Raw genomic sequence first — 16,027 nt, 5'->3', positions numbered from 1 at the left:
CTCTAATTAAAAAAATAGATGGCTAATCATATTTCAGTTCGAGGGGAGTTCTATGCCTAACCAGTTTACCATAGAAGGTGAAATGGAGTGGGCAGAGAAAGGGAAGGGACTCTGGGTTCCAGCCTTAACTGCCTTGGGGAATCTGCTAGTCTCTTCACCTAAGTGATTAAGGGGTTGGACTGGGTGATATTTCATGTTCTTTCTAATGCTAAATTCTACAAGAAAATCAGCCTTCCACAGCTGGAGGCTCTCTGCCTCTCACTACACAGTGCCTAACACAGTGGCACTTAATAAATGTGCATCAGAAGAGTAAACGAAGGACAAGGTAATGAGAGAATGAACCTCAACTACACTGTAAATAATAGATCCACAAGGTTATGAATGCCCCACTAAGAAGATTAGACAAAATCCCACCGTGACAAACTCTTAGGCACAGTTGTATTGTCAGCATGTGCAAACACACACACACACACACACACACACACACACCCCCTTTGTGAGGATTCATCAAGGCCTTTACCCTCAATGAAAATCTATAGGATGTGTGCTACAGACAGAAGTACAAACTGACTTGGAGATTTCTTTAAAACCGGTTGAACTCATAAAATTGTTTAGACCAATATATTTGTCAATCACTCAGTAACTGAAAAGTAGGAACTGTGGTTGTGAAGAGTTATATATGCAGCCATTCAATTAACCAAGTTCCCTGCGTCTGAGAAAAACTGAGATCCAGACAAGTTTCACAGATCCTTCTCGGATCATCTGAATAGTTAATCTAGACTTTTAAATTGCAGAACTATGCTAGTAATTACAGCAATAAGCATTTTATTTGCATTTACCAAATATGTGCCAGGCATGATAGTAAGTGTTCTACATACATTTGCACTTAAGAGGTAGACACGGTGATTTAGGTCCACTTTACAGATGAGTTAACAGAGGCTTCACACTTACTCATTCAACAGATCTTTATTGAATGACTGCTATGTTACAAGATGTGTGCTGGGTGCTGAATTCATGGTGATGAATTAAACAGTCTGAGAGAGATCTTGGTCAGGCCTGCCCTGTTCAGTCCCTCCTGGGCCAAGTCATGAAGAAGATAAATCAGTGCACAGGAACCTGAACCGGTCAGTCCTGGGTCATTGCAGTGCATCTGTGCATGCATGAAGGATAGTGGTTATTAGTTTACTTGTGAATAATGTAATGCAGAATAAAATTATACCTGAAATATGACGGTTAGATTCAAACATATGAGGTTAGATGCAAATACAAGGGGTGATTTTGACAGTGTTCCAGCATGACGTGGCAAGGAATACAGGAGTGTTGATTAGTGTCTTTGCACAATATGATGGTGGTGTCACCTCATTTAGCTTAACCACTACAACCCCTAGATTGTCTCATGAAGGAACTCGGAGAGATCCGAGAATCACACTCATCCAACTTGATGTTACCTCCTGTACTTGTTTTTTTTCCAAGCCTGATGCAGTGAAGTGTAATTTGCACCAAATCTACGTGTCTGAGTGTTCTTCTCAATTCTCAAATCCAAGTTCCTGTTGAGCCAACCCATTCCCTGATCTCAGAGAGCTTACAGTCTTTTAGGGAAGATAGATAGTTAAAAACAGTCAACAAAACCAAAACCCTACAAAAGGCAAAACTAGTGATAGAAAGCAGAGGATAGGAAATAACTGTAAATGGGCACAAAGAAATCACCTGGAGTGATGGAAATGTTCTATATCCTGATGGTCGTGGTGGTCGTGAGACCCAATACATTTGTCAAAATGTACGAAGATGTACACTTAAAATTGTTGAATTTTATTGTAAAGAAGTTATATTCCAGTAAAGCTGGCAAAACATTACCACAAACTTTGTAATTTTAATATTATTTTAAATAAAAAATATTTCAGACTCATAATTTGTTACAATTTATATATACCTGTATGTCTATCTATATACATACAAATATACATGTATACAGTGTTAAACAAATATATATGACAAATAAAAATATGAGTATGTACATATACATGCCTGTACATATTTTAAGACATTTCTAATTTGTTTTAAATTATATATAATTGTATGTACATATGTACATACATATGTATGTATATGTACATATGTATATCATTTTTTTTTAAGTGAAATGTAAAACTAGAATTTTGGAGGTCTTGAAGAAAGTCTTCCCTCAGATTTAATGTGAGAAATAAATCCAAAGTGTATTATTCTTAAGAATAGTCAAAAATTCCTTACACTTTTTTTCACTGAGTACTAAAATCATTTAGAGCAAGTTTACTAGACTGACATCTAAAACTGATGAGAGTTCAGCTGTCATAGTATATTACTTATTAAATTATTTACATATAGTTAAGGAAAAAGCAAAAAAACAAATCAGACCATAATTATAAATTTTGATAAATACTTTGAAAGAGAAATATCAGAGTGCTAGGAAAAGTCAGGCAAAAGGAACTGATGATTTATTTTTTAAAAATAGCAAATTATTTTCAGTACTAATATCTACTGACTTAGTAGAAATAAGTTCTAAAAAGGAAAAAAAATAAAGTTATAAAGCAAGGGTTTAGAAGTAAACTAGTTTTCCCGTGTAAACTTCAGAAGGCTTGAGTGTTCTTAACTTGCTTAGAGTTGACTTCCCATAAAGATGCTGCTCAGAATGGTGGTTTTTTTTTTTTTCTTGATAAGTTTCCTTTTTACTACATCTCTTTAACTGGTTATCTCCAGACCAGGAACAAACGGACCACTAAGGCTAATACTCATAATTGCACATATTTTTTGCTAGTATCTTTGTTTCTTTTTATAAAAGCAATCATGTCAGGTATTAAATTATGTTAAAAGAGTTTCCACATTTAACATAATGTGCTAATGACTATCACACTCTTGCCTGAAAAGATGGTAAGGATATGAAGACTCTGGCCTCATTAGACAGAGACTATTACTGAGGAGGAGACAAGTGCCAATGTCTCATTAAAGGGTTACATACTGTGAAACAGAACAAGGTAATACTGTGTGATTTTTATATAGAAAAACACTATAGGGTAAAAACATTGACATGTTCAGTTAAAAATAATCCTTCAAAAGGCCAAAGTTAACAGTTAAAACCATTTTTTTATCTAGAAATTGGCAAAAGGTTTATCTAAAATGTTTATATTTTTGCCACTCCATAAATCAAAATTAGTTTTCCATTAAAAAAATTGGATCAGAGATGATGATCTTCTTGCCAATTTTTAGCTAAATGCAAATGGAAACATCTGAGATTTTAAACTGAAAACTGAAGTTTATAGATATATGGTAAAACTACTGCCTGTGAGTGTTACATTGTGAGATCTAAGTAGCGTATGAGGTTATGAATTAACAATAATTTCAGATACATTAATTTCTTTATGCTAAACTTATAAACACAAAAGTAAAGCCCTAGATTTGTTATTAATGTGTTTATTATATTATTTATGCCCTTTAATCTTGATGGAATGATAGTGTAACTTCTACCTATTCTTCAAGTTTCAACTCAAAACTTTTTCCAGACTCCCAAAACAAGGCCAGGTGCTGGTTATCTGCTCTTCATAGCACCATGTGTCTTCCCTTTGTAGGTCTTGAATTTTTACCTGCCCTTTTGTTACCATTTGGTGAACAAGCCTGTAAGCTACACAAGAGATCACGTGTGATTTTTACTCATCATTTCATCCCTAGCCCCTAATACAGCGCCCAGTGCCTAGTGGACATTTAACAAACATTTATTAAATGAATTAAATCTGATTGCCACAGAGTGATTTCTATGACTGTTTTTTCAAAATATGACCATTGATTTATTAATCACTCTATAAACGTTAGGTTTTCTCTTCTGTATTTCCCAAGTGTTATCTGCTTTAAATGTCCCAAACCAGCAAATTGCACCTTGTGCCTCAGGCTACTGTTTTGTTTCTCCCTCCTCTGCTTTCCACACTCTTTCCCCAGCCTGTGAATGTGACCGTGGACAAGGAAGTGCTGAGGTATTAGCCCTTCTGCCCCTATTACAGTGCACGGCGTTATTTCCACCTGGACTCCACTATCAGAATCCTCTCTCCTACCTCTAGCGAAGGTGCCAAAATTTCTGGAAGAGAAAATACAGCTCTTCCTCCCCAAAACAATTTTGAGATTTTGGAATTCTAATGACATGGCAGAGCATTATATAAAATGTTCTTGTTTTTCGAGAAACTCTGTACTTTTAAAATGAAGTAGCTTCAGATCACCCTGATCAAGATTTACTAAGGTCTATGCAAGCTGCCAATGACTTTCAGAATATAGATGATCTTCGGGCTCTAATGAATTGGTCCCAGAATTCTACTGACATCCTTTCAGTTAAAACTATTAAGTCAGAAGATGCAGTGTGTATTTACGCGACAGGGCGTAACCAGACTGCAGATGTATAAAATATATAACCAGGTACTAGTATTTTGATGGTCAAATCACATTTGATGACGTGGAAAGTCAATAAACATACAAGAGATTATTGGCAACAGTGTAACAACAGTTAGATTCTGCTCTTTTCCCCTGGGACAGAAACAGAACACTAACGTGGAAACCAAAATATAGCTTTACCTTGGGTCATAAAGACAAAGACAGCAATAGAAAAGATTCATTCTTGATGATCGATTTCATTTACCCCATGTGGTCCATTGTGGGAAAAGGAATGATTTTTACCAAAAGACAAACTTTGAACAAATGAGCTCATTTCCATCATGTTGACAAGTCTTAAGTCATGAGATATGCTGAAATACGCATCCCAAAGCTCCATTATAGAATCGTTAAGCTGATTTCTTCATCAAAATATATATTTTTTTCTTTTTAAATTTTAAAGGAGAAGACAGGTGGTTAAAGACTAATGCATTTTAAAAGAACTGATGGGATCTAGCCAGCTCCCTCCTTGTCACACAACTCTTTGAATGATTAGGGGTACTGACTGCCAAATGTGTTTAAAAACTCATTTGAAATGAAGAAAAGACTCAGAAATAAACAAAAAGGGGAGGGAGGAAGGGGACATTTTAATTTTACATTTTTTTCTTGCTTTATTTTAAGAGGAGAAGTGAAACTGTTCTTTTATTTAAAAATGGCAAAATTGTATTGAGATAAGTTGAACACTTACATTTTAATTCTAAAATCTGAAGAAATTTTTAGCTGTCACTATTGACCCACAGATATGAAGTTAGCAGGAGAGTCAGTGATGTGATTTTAACATTTTAGTATTATAAAACTGCTTTCTTACAGATTTCTACTTAGATGTCTGCAAAAGCAATAGCCCTGTAATTAAAGTATGCAAATAAAGTATGATAACACTGAAGTATCAAGCAAACAATACCTTTATATGCTTACATGTATAAATTACATGCATCAAATATGTCTGATTTGAAATGCAGAATATAAACATGCCAGTGTAAAGTTGCGTTTACATGTATATATATATAAAACACATAATATATATGTTATAGATGTGTGTGGAAACACATAGTTTAAAAGTCACATGTGTCTTTACCAGTATTTCTACTGTCTATTCAATAACTGTCCCTCCAGCCCAGAAGAAAAAGAACTATTTTCAAGACAAGCTAGAAAATATTTGAAAATGGATGAAATCCTGAGTTTTCCAACAAGGTAGAAGAAATGTTGATAGTATGTAAAGGGTATTTTAGAATGTACTTGAATATTTATTATTGCTGTAAGTGTAGGGAGACACATGCCCATGGGTTGGGGTCAAGAATGTTCTTAGTGCCCCAGTGCATAGGACCCATATCTGTCATGGTCCATTTGAACTGTGGCACTCCTTAAAAAATAAAGGACATGCTCTGTAATTACCAGTCTGCCTGGGCATGCACATAAAGAGAGCTGACAAATGATAAAGGAAATTGGAAAGGTTGAGAGGATGAAGTCAATAATAGATTTATCTCCAGACATTTAGCACTTGAAGTGCATCTGTTATACAATATGTAGACATATTTTACAGCAAATTTGGAGATACTGTGAGCCCACTGGGAAGGGACAATATCTAATTTTATATTCTATATAATCCTGAGCATAACTTTGGTGCTTAATCAGTAAGAGGAGGAGGTACCCCCCTGTGCTTACAAAAGGAGAAATGCATGAAAAGGATATGGGGACATAACCTGGGGTTCTGTATGCAGTAGCAGTGTGGAAGAATGGGGCAAAATAAGAGCAAAGCCAAATGCGAACTAAGAGAACTATATTTTATGTACAACATGAGAAGATGGTAGTCTGAAGTTTTTTCAATCATTAAAAGGCAAAATTTCTATTTTTTGCCAAACTCAAAAAAAGTTATTGCAAGTTCTTATTCTAAAAGAGTATAAAAGTTCAGTAATAAATTGAAAACAGTTTTTAACTAGCTTTCATTGTAAGGCATTTAGGAAACAATTTCATGCCTGCTTGAACATTATTTTTCCCCAAAGAATTTGTCTTGTTCTTTCAAAAAATTTATTTTACTTCATGAATTCTGTAAATACTATTAATCATAGATATTGTAAAGTATTGGCTTTTATATTTCTAGTATTTAAAACAATATAGCCTCATTTATAATATGAGTGGAAAAGAAACAAATTATGCCTATTTATTTATGTAAATGTGATATGTATGCATAATTGAGAAATTTCTATTTTACTATTCATGTTTTTCTCTTCACCTGTCTATTTTCTTTCCTCTGCCATGCATGTATGGAAAAACACACATGTCTTAAGGCTTTAATTTTGCTTAATTTTGTGTAAATTTGTCCAGTGTAGTTAAAAATCATGAGAAAAGATAATATTTTAAATAGTATTTTAAAATATTCTTGCATCATGGCTTACTGCCTAAGAAAGGAAGAAATACGCTTTGACCCTGTTGTTACTTCTTCTATAGTACATGATGCTAAATCAGTCAATTTGGCTAAAATATGTTTACCCAAAGGAATTACTTATGGCCTTTTAACTGAAACCGGCAGTTGGCTTTTGCCCTGCCATCTCCACACACACTTAATTTTGTAGCCACTGTGTGAATTTCTAAAGTCTCTGTTTTAGATTTCAATTAAGATGAATTATGTCCCTTAGTTGTTGGAGAAGGTTATTTGACCAGTATGAAGAGGGCTTGGCACCCAGATCCTTGCTGTGGGAGGGTTTTCTGCTGTTACTGAGAAGCCAATTGCTTAGCAGTAAGTGGTGTGATACCATTCTTTCCCCAAACCATAGTACTCTGTTCTGTCTTGAGAGTTCATAGGTATACCTTTTTTTAAGGCATTTCACATCAGAATGATCTGTCTTAGATGGAGAGTAACTCCAAGATGGAATGTGGCTAGACATAGCTTATAGTCTTGTCACTTACCTTACTGACTGTAGCTCACATATATTAAAAGTTTCTGGTAAGAAACATGACAAACTTCTCACAGTCTGATGCATCGATTTAAACAGATTTACCAAACTTGTTATTACGTATTTTTAGTGCTTTCTTACAGTTATATCAATTCATTTGCTTCCCCCCCACTTCCTTCTTTTGAAAAATCAAATATACAGACACTGGTCATGGCATAAATAACAAAGAAGAAGCTTAGGAATAATTTTAACATCTAAGATTTCCACTCTTAAAAAGCTGAAATTTTTTCTGATTTTAATATTTAAAGTAGGTATCATGATCTAGATCTTGGTTAAAATACACAGTTTCTTTTAAGAGAATTTTTTTAAAAAAGGAAAACCAGATTCTGGCATTATCTCAGCAGAGCTTAAGCTAAAATCCAGGAAAAAATACAGAAAACAGGAAGAGTTGTTGATTCTTTTTTCTGAAGACACACTGTAGCATCCCCTTTGGAACTTTTATGCTGATAAAATCCAGTTACATTACTGGACAGTTGCCTGAAAGAGGAGATGTACAACAGTGTCTTAAAGGAACCGTTTTCTAATCAACTCAAGGTCATTCTCTCTTACATTAAGAAGGGATTCAGGACAACAGTTCTACCATAGCTTAACTGTATTTTATTTCAGCTTTGAATCGTTATGTGGATCAGAGCATCCTTAGAACTCACAACGCAAACTCTGACTACACTCTTGATTAGTTCCTTCCAATCAAGTAAAATAATTCCTAAAAATCCTCAGTAAATCAATCTTTGAAAATAGTGAGGAAAACATAATATACAGTTAAATGTACTATTAAGAAAATACAATAACCAACGGGACCCTCTTATAAGTCTTTTAAAACAGATAGACGTTTAACCTTGCTTTTTAAGAAATGTACATGATTTAAGAGACTAAACATCAAGAACAGAGTAGTGAATTAAAGAAGATATAACATTCAATTGTGTACTGGATACCAGCTATATTTTGCAGCTGTATAGTATTATTTTTAAATAAAATATGAGGGAAAAGAGCCAAATACAACTTTCTGAAAGAAATAAAGAGAGAACAGAATACAAGTTCAATAAGCTGAGATTTTAGTGTGTTTGACATAAAATGAATATGCACAACTGTGATTTGGAGAACAGTTAGGCAAGATTATTATGTGCTCCTGGATATTCAGAAAACTGTGTCCAGATCCATTTTATGTTATAGTTCCCCGAAGTCCTGTGTGTGCCTTCTTATGTGAACATGAAGAATTCTGAACTAGACACTGGGGATGCACCAAGAGAGAATGCATTTGGAATTCTTTTATAAACAAAATTTCAGTAAGAAAAAGCAGCAATGTGAATTTTTGTTTTGAAATTTTGCAAGTAGATAAGGAAGAATGAGCCAAAATAGTCACTTCCAGCCTTTTTCATTGATCAGTTTATGGTTTCAAATAAAAATACTCCTTTAGAGTTTTAAAATGAGAAAAATATGTATATAAGAGTATATATATATATATTTCTTTTCTGCCTGTTTCCAATATTAGATATTACAAAATTGTTTGAAACACTGCTTCTTCTAGGAATGGATTCTATTCCTTTCATGAGTAAATATGGATTTACAGGAATTTTCTCTGACCTTTATAAAATGTTATAGCAGATTATATTACAGTGTTTTATTCTTCTATATACAATATGAAGGTCACTTATGTTGTATAATGAGTGAGGGCTCTATTTTACTAATGTTTTCCATATCACATTTCCAAACGGATCTCCAGCTTTATCCTTATGGTCTGGAAGTCGTTGGGTGGACCAATTTATTGTCTAGGGTTAAATGAAAACAATTCTAAGAAAAAGCTGCAGCTGAGGAAAACGAGGATTAAAAGAACAATTTAATTTTAACATTAAAAAAATCAGGTATTTGGTTTCCTTTCCCTTTCTTTAATGTATATTTGACTATGTGAACTTTTCGTAATTGTTTTCCAATTTGATTATCAAAAAAGCTCATGCCTTTGCTATTTTGGGTATGCTAAAGTATTCTGTAGTGCCTTTTTCTGGGTTCACACTCTTTCTTGCTTCTAATAAATCCCTAACCAGCACTTTTTCTTTCCACTCAGTGTATTTTCTTCATTCTTTCTGGTTGCTGTTTTTGATCCCTCTTCCCTCATTTAGAAGCTTTCTTTGATACTTCAGACTCTAGATAAGTCAAAGAGGACCTCCATGGCTGCATGGTCCATTCAAGACCAGACATGCTAAGATATGGCTGCATTTCTTAGCAGATAATACTCTGTTTTTTCACATACTTCATTGTATCACCTGCCCCCAAAAAAACCGAAATAGGGATTTCTTTTCGAAAAGAATAATAAATTTACACATGCTGAAAATTAAATTTCATAAGAGGAGCTTTTTATTGATGGTGTGGTAAGTCATTACAGTGCGGATCCTTCACTGGTTCAATGAGAAAAGAATGAATCTTTTCCCAATACAGCAACCTCCTTGTGGGTGGCATTAGGAAGTCGGGTATCCTTTGGAACACACGGGGAAAGTACATGTTGCAAAATTCTTTGAGGCTTTTGACTTTAGTGCCCAAAATTTGTCAGAAATCAGAAAATTTTCTTCTATTTTTTAATTTTGGTCATTCTTTTTCTAATCAGGAACCAAGGATGACAAAAGCGTGAAGTCAGGCTCTGAGGGGGCATCAACCTTAGTAAATCATTCATATGCACACATACAAGGGTATTTCAACATATATATCACACAATGTAGAATTTTCACAGGAAAAAGAGGAGGCTTGGGCAATTTGGAAAGCTGCCATAGAAAAAAAATCTGGCCTTGGGTGTCTAAGGCAGTTGCCACCAGAGGGCGATTATTGTAACAAAGCTTCAGTCTACGCAATTGCTTTTTTTTTTTGTCCTAGTTGTCCAGTTAACAGAAATGTAACATACTCACAATGGAACCTTAAACTTTATGCAGGATAACTCTGAGAGTTCATTTTCGATTTCAAAAAGGAAGTAATCATTGTTGATAGTGAATAAAGAAGGAAAGTGAAATTTCTCGATGGAAGATTTGCTAGTAGATTTTGATACGACAAATTGAAAGAAGAAAGTTGTGCCTTATTAGATGATTGAAACTCCAATGTACCTCACCCCAAAGAGATATTCATTTACTCTGTTTTACGCCTTTGTTTTCCTTAGGAGTGACAGAGTAAGTTGATGCATATTGCCAGGGGGTTTTGAAGCCATTAATTTTTAAAGGACTTTTTTCTTCTTGCCAAGAGGCATCTTAGTGAGATATTTTGGATTTGGCCCTAAACATCCTTTATAGTTTTGTATACATTTTATCTTGGTCTGAACGTCAGACTATATAAGTATAGAGTGATGCATTTAATGGCATGAAATGTAACATAATGCAAGCTTTAATACCTGGAATACAGTAAACCAGTAGCTCTGAGTTATATTACCCGTCGTAAACTTCTTTAACCTGTGGCTCATTTTCAAAATAATAAACGTAACTATTCCATAAAAATATCTCAACACAGAAGAGCCAGAAAAGTGAAGGACATGAACAGATGGTACATCAATCTTCTGCATTTATACAATTTGTTTTTTAATGCAAATAGTGTGGGTTGCCTGCTCATGCCTTGGATATTTGTTCCAAAGATGAGCACATTTTCTTATCTTTCTGGATCAATGTGACATTTGCAGTTATCATAAAGTGGGAGCCCATTTAATGATGTTAATGCTTCCTTAATGTAAAAATAAAATCACCTTCTTTATAAAAACGAACAGATTAAAAGTCCCAAAGAGACCATTGAAATCTGTGACATTTGCAGTTACTGGTAACTAGATTGCTTGATTATACACAGGTAAAAAAAAAAAATCTTAAAAGCATTGTTTATGATCGTTAATCAGGACATTAAATGTGAATTCTAGATTCCCTTATGAGCAAGAGAGTAAATAAGAAACTATTTGAATAAAGAAACCAGCAAGTTAGGCTTTTTCGAAAGAGTTACCACAGTTAAATGTTAAATAAGCCTCTCTAAATTTTAAGAGAGCTTGCACATTTGTACTCTTTGTGGATCCTTAAAAATAAACGATAGTATTTCTGAGATGTAATGCTTTTCTAAACCAGAAAACACTTAAAAATAGTAAAACGATTTAGGTAGTAATAGTAAAACATTGTAGGTGTGGTATTGATTTTTTTTAATCTTAATTCACAGAACGATACCAGTATATAGCCACCCCCCTCCTCCATATATGTCAAGCTTCATGGAGAAAAGCCATTTATAGAAGTGAAGAGTGATGTTTCTAAGTCTTATTCAGTTCCATCAGTAGAACCCCCTTGGCTACCTCATGGGGAGCCTGCTTTGGGAATTCGTTTCTTTTTCCTGTGTATTGTTGTGTCTGTTTTCGATGTTTCATACACATGCCCAGAGGCCGTCTGGCAGCCTATACACTTTTTAAAGCCAATTTGAAAAAGCAAATCATTTTCCTTCCTGCTAAGACAGCTGGCTGTTGCATACAGCGTTTTCCACTAGAAATGAGTTATGGTCACTAACTAATTCCAGAAGGTCCAAAGACTTGGCATTTGATGAGAGCAAATTTTGATCACTATCAAATTGGCATCAACTCCAATAATGGGCTAACCTATGAAATGCAGAGCACAGGAGTGTCCTGTAAGTAACCTCAGCCACTCTGTGTAGCTTCCTAAAAAGCTTATGGAGATAAAAGAACGACAACCCCACCTCAGGGATGTTCTCTAAAACAAGTGGAGGTAAGTCCTGAGTGTTTGCAACTTTTATAGATCTCATTTCATGTGGAATCAACTCGCTTCCCTGGTGGGTGGGACCGTGTTGACAGAGGCTATCTATATATTTGAAATAGATCACACACCCAGTTCAATAAATAGAGCAGATGGAGTGAGACAAAGTTAAATCTGAGAAACAGGACCTTTATTGCAGCAATGAAATATTTTTCAGACTCAGGTCTATGTGCCCAGGATTTAAATGAAATCATGGTGTCTTGAAATAATTGAATCATATTTTGAAAAGAAAATAAACATGCTAGCTGGGACTTCAGTCTCTCAGGAAGGCTGTTCATCCATTCACTAATTCAGTCACCTATTTACCAACAAATATTTAACACCCGTTTTGCAAGCCAGGTACACACACAATGACAGGCATTAAGGATGCAGCAATAAATAAGATGGACACACGTTCTATCTTTCCAGAACTTGTAGTCCATCAGGGAAGAAATATGAGGCCAGTAATTATAATAAATGATAATAAAGATAGTGGTAGAGGATATATAGGGTATTTATGGAGGCATAGAGTATGGGGATGTAATCTAACCTAGAAGTCATGGATGAAAGGAAAGAAAAGAGTGTTCTAGAAGAGGGAGTGGTAAGGCTAAAGGCTTGGTGTAAATGGTGGTATATTGGAGGAACTAAAACATGACAGTCACAGCAGAAGGGATGGAAAACTAATCACCTGGATTAGCTGAAAAGATCTGGGAAAGACCATATAATCCTTGGCATGTCAAAACAGAAGTTTAGTTGGTACTTCTTTACTTTCTGTAGCTAAAGAATGTTTCAGAATTTCATACGTTGCTACAGAACTGGTTAAAGCCATATTTGTCTTCACATACTCATAAACCCTTTCACAGTTCCAACCTAGTGACTGACAAATAGTAGCTGTTCAATAAACTGTTGTAAAATAGAATCCAGAGGAGGATGTATTTGTATTATTACTGATTTACCAAGTTATCACAAACTTAGTGGCTCAAAACAACAGAAATTTATTCTCTCACCATTCTGGTCATTGTAAGCCTGAAATCAGTCCCACTCAAGATGTTGGTAGGGCTATACTCATTCAGAGCTTCTAGGGGAGAATTCAGTCCTTGTTTCTTCCAGCTTCTGGTGCCTCCTGGCATTCCTTGGTTTGTGGTTGCCTCACTCTATTCTCTGTCTCTCTCTTTACATTGCCATCTCCTTTGTGTGTATCTGTCTAATCTCCCCCTGCTTCTCTCTCTCTTTTTTTTTTATTATCTAAACTTTATTTTTAATTAAAAAAAAATTTTATTGGAGTATAATTGCTTTACAATGTTTTGTTAGTTTCGGCTGTATAGTGAAGTGAGTCAGCTATATGTATACATATATCGCCCCCTCTAGAACCTCTCCCGCTCCATCCCACCCATCTAGGTCATCACAGAGCACCGAGCTGAGCTTCCTGTGCTTTATAGCATGTTCCCACTAGCTATCTATTTTACACATGGTAGTGTATATATGTTATTCCTAATCTCCCAATTTGTCCCACCCTCTCCTTCCCACTCTGTGTCCACATGTCTGTTCTCTATGTCCGCGTCTCTATTCCTGCCCTGCAAATAGGTTCATCTGTACCATTTTTTTTTTAATAAGAACAATTGTGATAGCATTTAGGGTCCACCCTGATTATCCAGGATAACCTTCCATCTCAAGGTTCTTAACTATCACATCTGCAAAGACTGACATATATGGTAACAGTTGAAGGTTCCAGGGATTAGGATCTGATATCTTTAAAGAGAGGGTATGTTTCAGTCTACCCCAGTACTTATTCACATTTCTCATATTTAGGACTTCAGTGTTGAGAAAAAGGGTGGATAGTCCTACATTCAACTATTCTAGGATTTAAGTCAAATGCCAGTGTGGAAAGAACCATGCACCCTTGGTCTGGATATGACTATAGAACTCTGGCCCTTCTGTGCTGTAAGGGCCATGTGGGCATGAGAAAGGTCTCTAAGAACAAGTGATCACAAAGATGCTTTGAGTAATTTAGGGCTTACTTGTAGAGGTTAAGTGGATTATAAGAAATATGAGGGCAAGGCCAATGTCATTTTGTGGTTTCCATATGGATTAAGTCTGAAGGAGTCTTCTCTGTGATCACCGGCAGGTCCTTTCACAGTTCTACTGAGATGAGTTAAAACTTCCAAAGTAGGATATTCATTTAACTTGAACTATACACCCAATGCTGGGAGTTTTGTTATTATTATTATTAAAAAAAAAAAACTATCCAAGATAAATTCTGTCTATATGCCAGATGATTTCTTAGATTCCAGTTCACAATTCTAGATTTCTTAGAAGAAGTTCCACTCTAGAAATAAACTAAAATAAGTTTTAGGTATTCTTTGGCATAGCATTATATCATCCAAATTACATCAGTATCCTTGGGGTCAGTCCTAGCCCAGAACATAGTAGAAGGGAAATTCAGAAATGTGTTGGACACTTTACATGTGCCGTAATACTCAGTTCTCACAGCAACTCAGTGAAATAATATTATCCCCGTTTAACAAATAATAAACCATGGCTCAAAAGTACAGTATATTTATGAAGTCATACAGCTAATTTGGAGTGGATCTGTGATTAGGATTCAAATCAGCCTGACCCCCACCCTGATGATTATTTCATCATACCAATCTTCCTGCTCAGAAGCAGGACTGGAGGTTAAATGTCCTTGGATCCAGTTTGGGGTTTTGCCATTATGCCATGCACGACAATCAATGCTCAAAGGCGGCCATTTCAAGATAAATAGGAGAACATGTCATCTTACCACTACATTTAAGGAGTCCATTGCCTTAAGACAGAGTATAGCTCAAAAAAATAATTTTGGGTAAAGTGTAGCTAAACTAGTGGGTCACAGGGTCATAAACATCAAGAAAATGATCTTCATGGAGTCTTGCTCACTTTTGAGGCTGCTGTCATGAAGGACGGCCACCACCTTATTCCAAATATCCTTGGGGACATTGATAAAGACAACTATCTTTCTGATGAGATGACAACTACCCTTCACTTGTTTCAGATGAGAGATGAAAAATTTGAACTATTTTTGTTTCTTCTAAGTTTAATGATATGACTTACTAATATTAGCAGAGCTCTGAGAACATATTTTCCTGATTTATATGGCTTTTACATGAGTCAGAAGCACAGCTACATATAGCAAATTTTCTTATTAAGTCATGGTAGAGTAAGCGTTCTGGGTATGCCAACGACATGGCTACTGCCTTCTCTTCAATAGTCTTTGGCATCCTAAGGATGTCACACGGTTTCTTCCTACAGCGAAGGACAGATTCATGCTGTTACTTTTTTTTTTTGAGAAATCTTGGTTGAAAGCACCAACAGTGATACAACTTGGTTCATTTTGTCATTTTTTACTCCCTTGAATTACTACATAAATATTAATAGCTAAACACATTGCAAACAGGTGGAGCTCATTCTGTCTCTGGAGCGCTGCCACCGTTATGTGATATCTCAGATGGGTGACGAGATTTTCCATGTGGGGAGGGCGGTCTGTCATTCCATGCCAACCCCATTGGACACACCCTTGGCTTGGAGTTCTTTATTTCCTGTGATATCTCTATGACAGCCTTCTTGGTCTTTTAACAGTTCATTCAGTAGAGTGGGAAGGAGTAACACACTCCATTTAAAATCCACATTCACTCCACTGTATATCTGGTTACTTTTTTTCAAAGAGTGGCTGTTACTGATAAGAACATGGAAGAGAGCCCCCAATATTTAAAGGTACACATCAGCTATGCATGAAATATTTTTGCCACACATCTACATTTGTGTATGCTTGATGAACTTTTCAAATGAAGCGAGCCACAGATTTATTATGGTAGATAATATTATGATAAAGTCCCCCTTTTATCCCCTGATTTG

The sequence above is a fragment of the Pseudorca crassidens genome, chromosome 6 (assembly GCF_039906515.1).
Source record: "Pseudorca crassidens isolate mPseCra1 chromosome 6, mPseCra1.hap1, whole genome shotgun sequence".
NCBI classification, from domain to species: Eukaryota; Metazoa; Chordata; class Mammalia; order Artiodactyla; family Delphinidae; genus Pseudorca; species Pseudorca crassidens.
Note: the sequence above shows the minus strand (reverse complement) of the source record.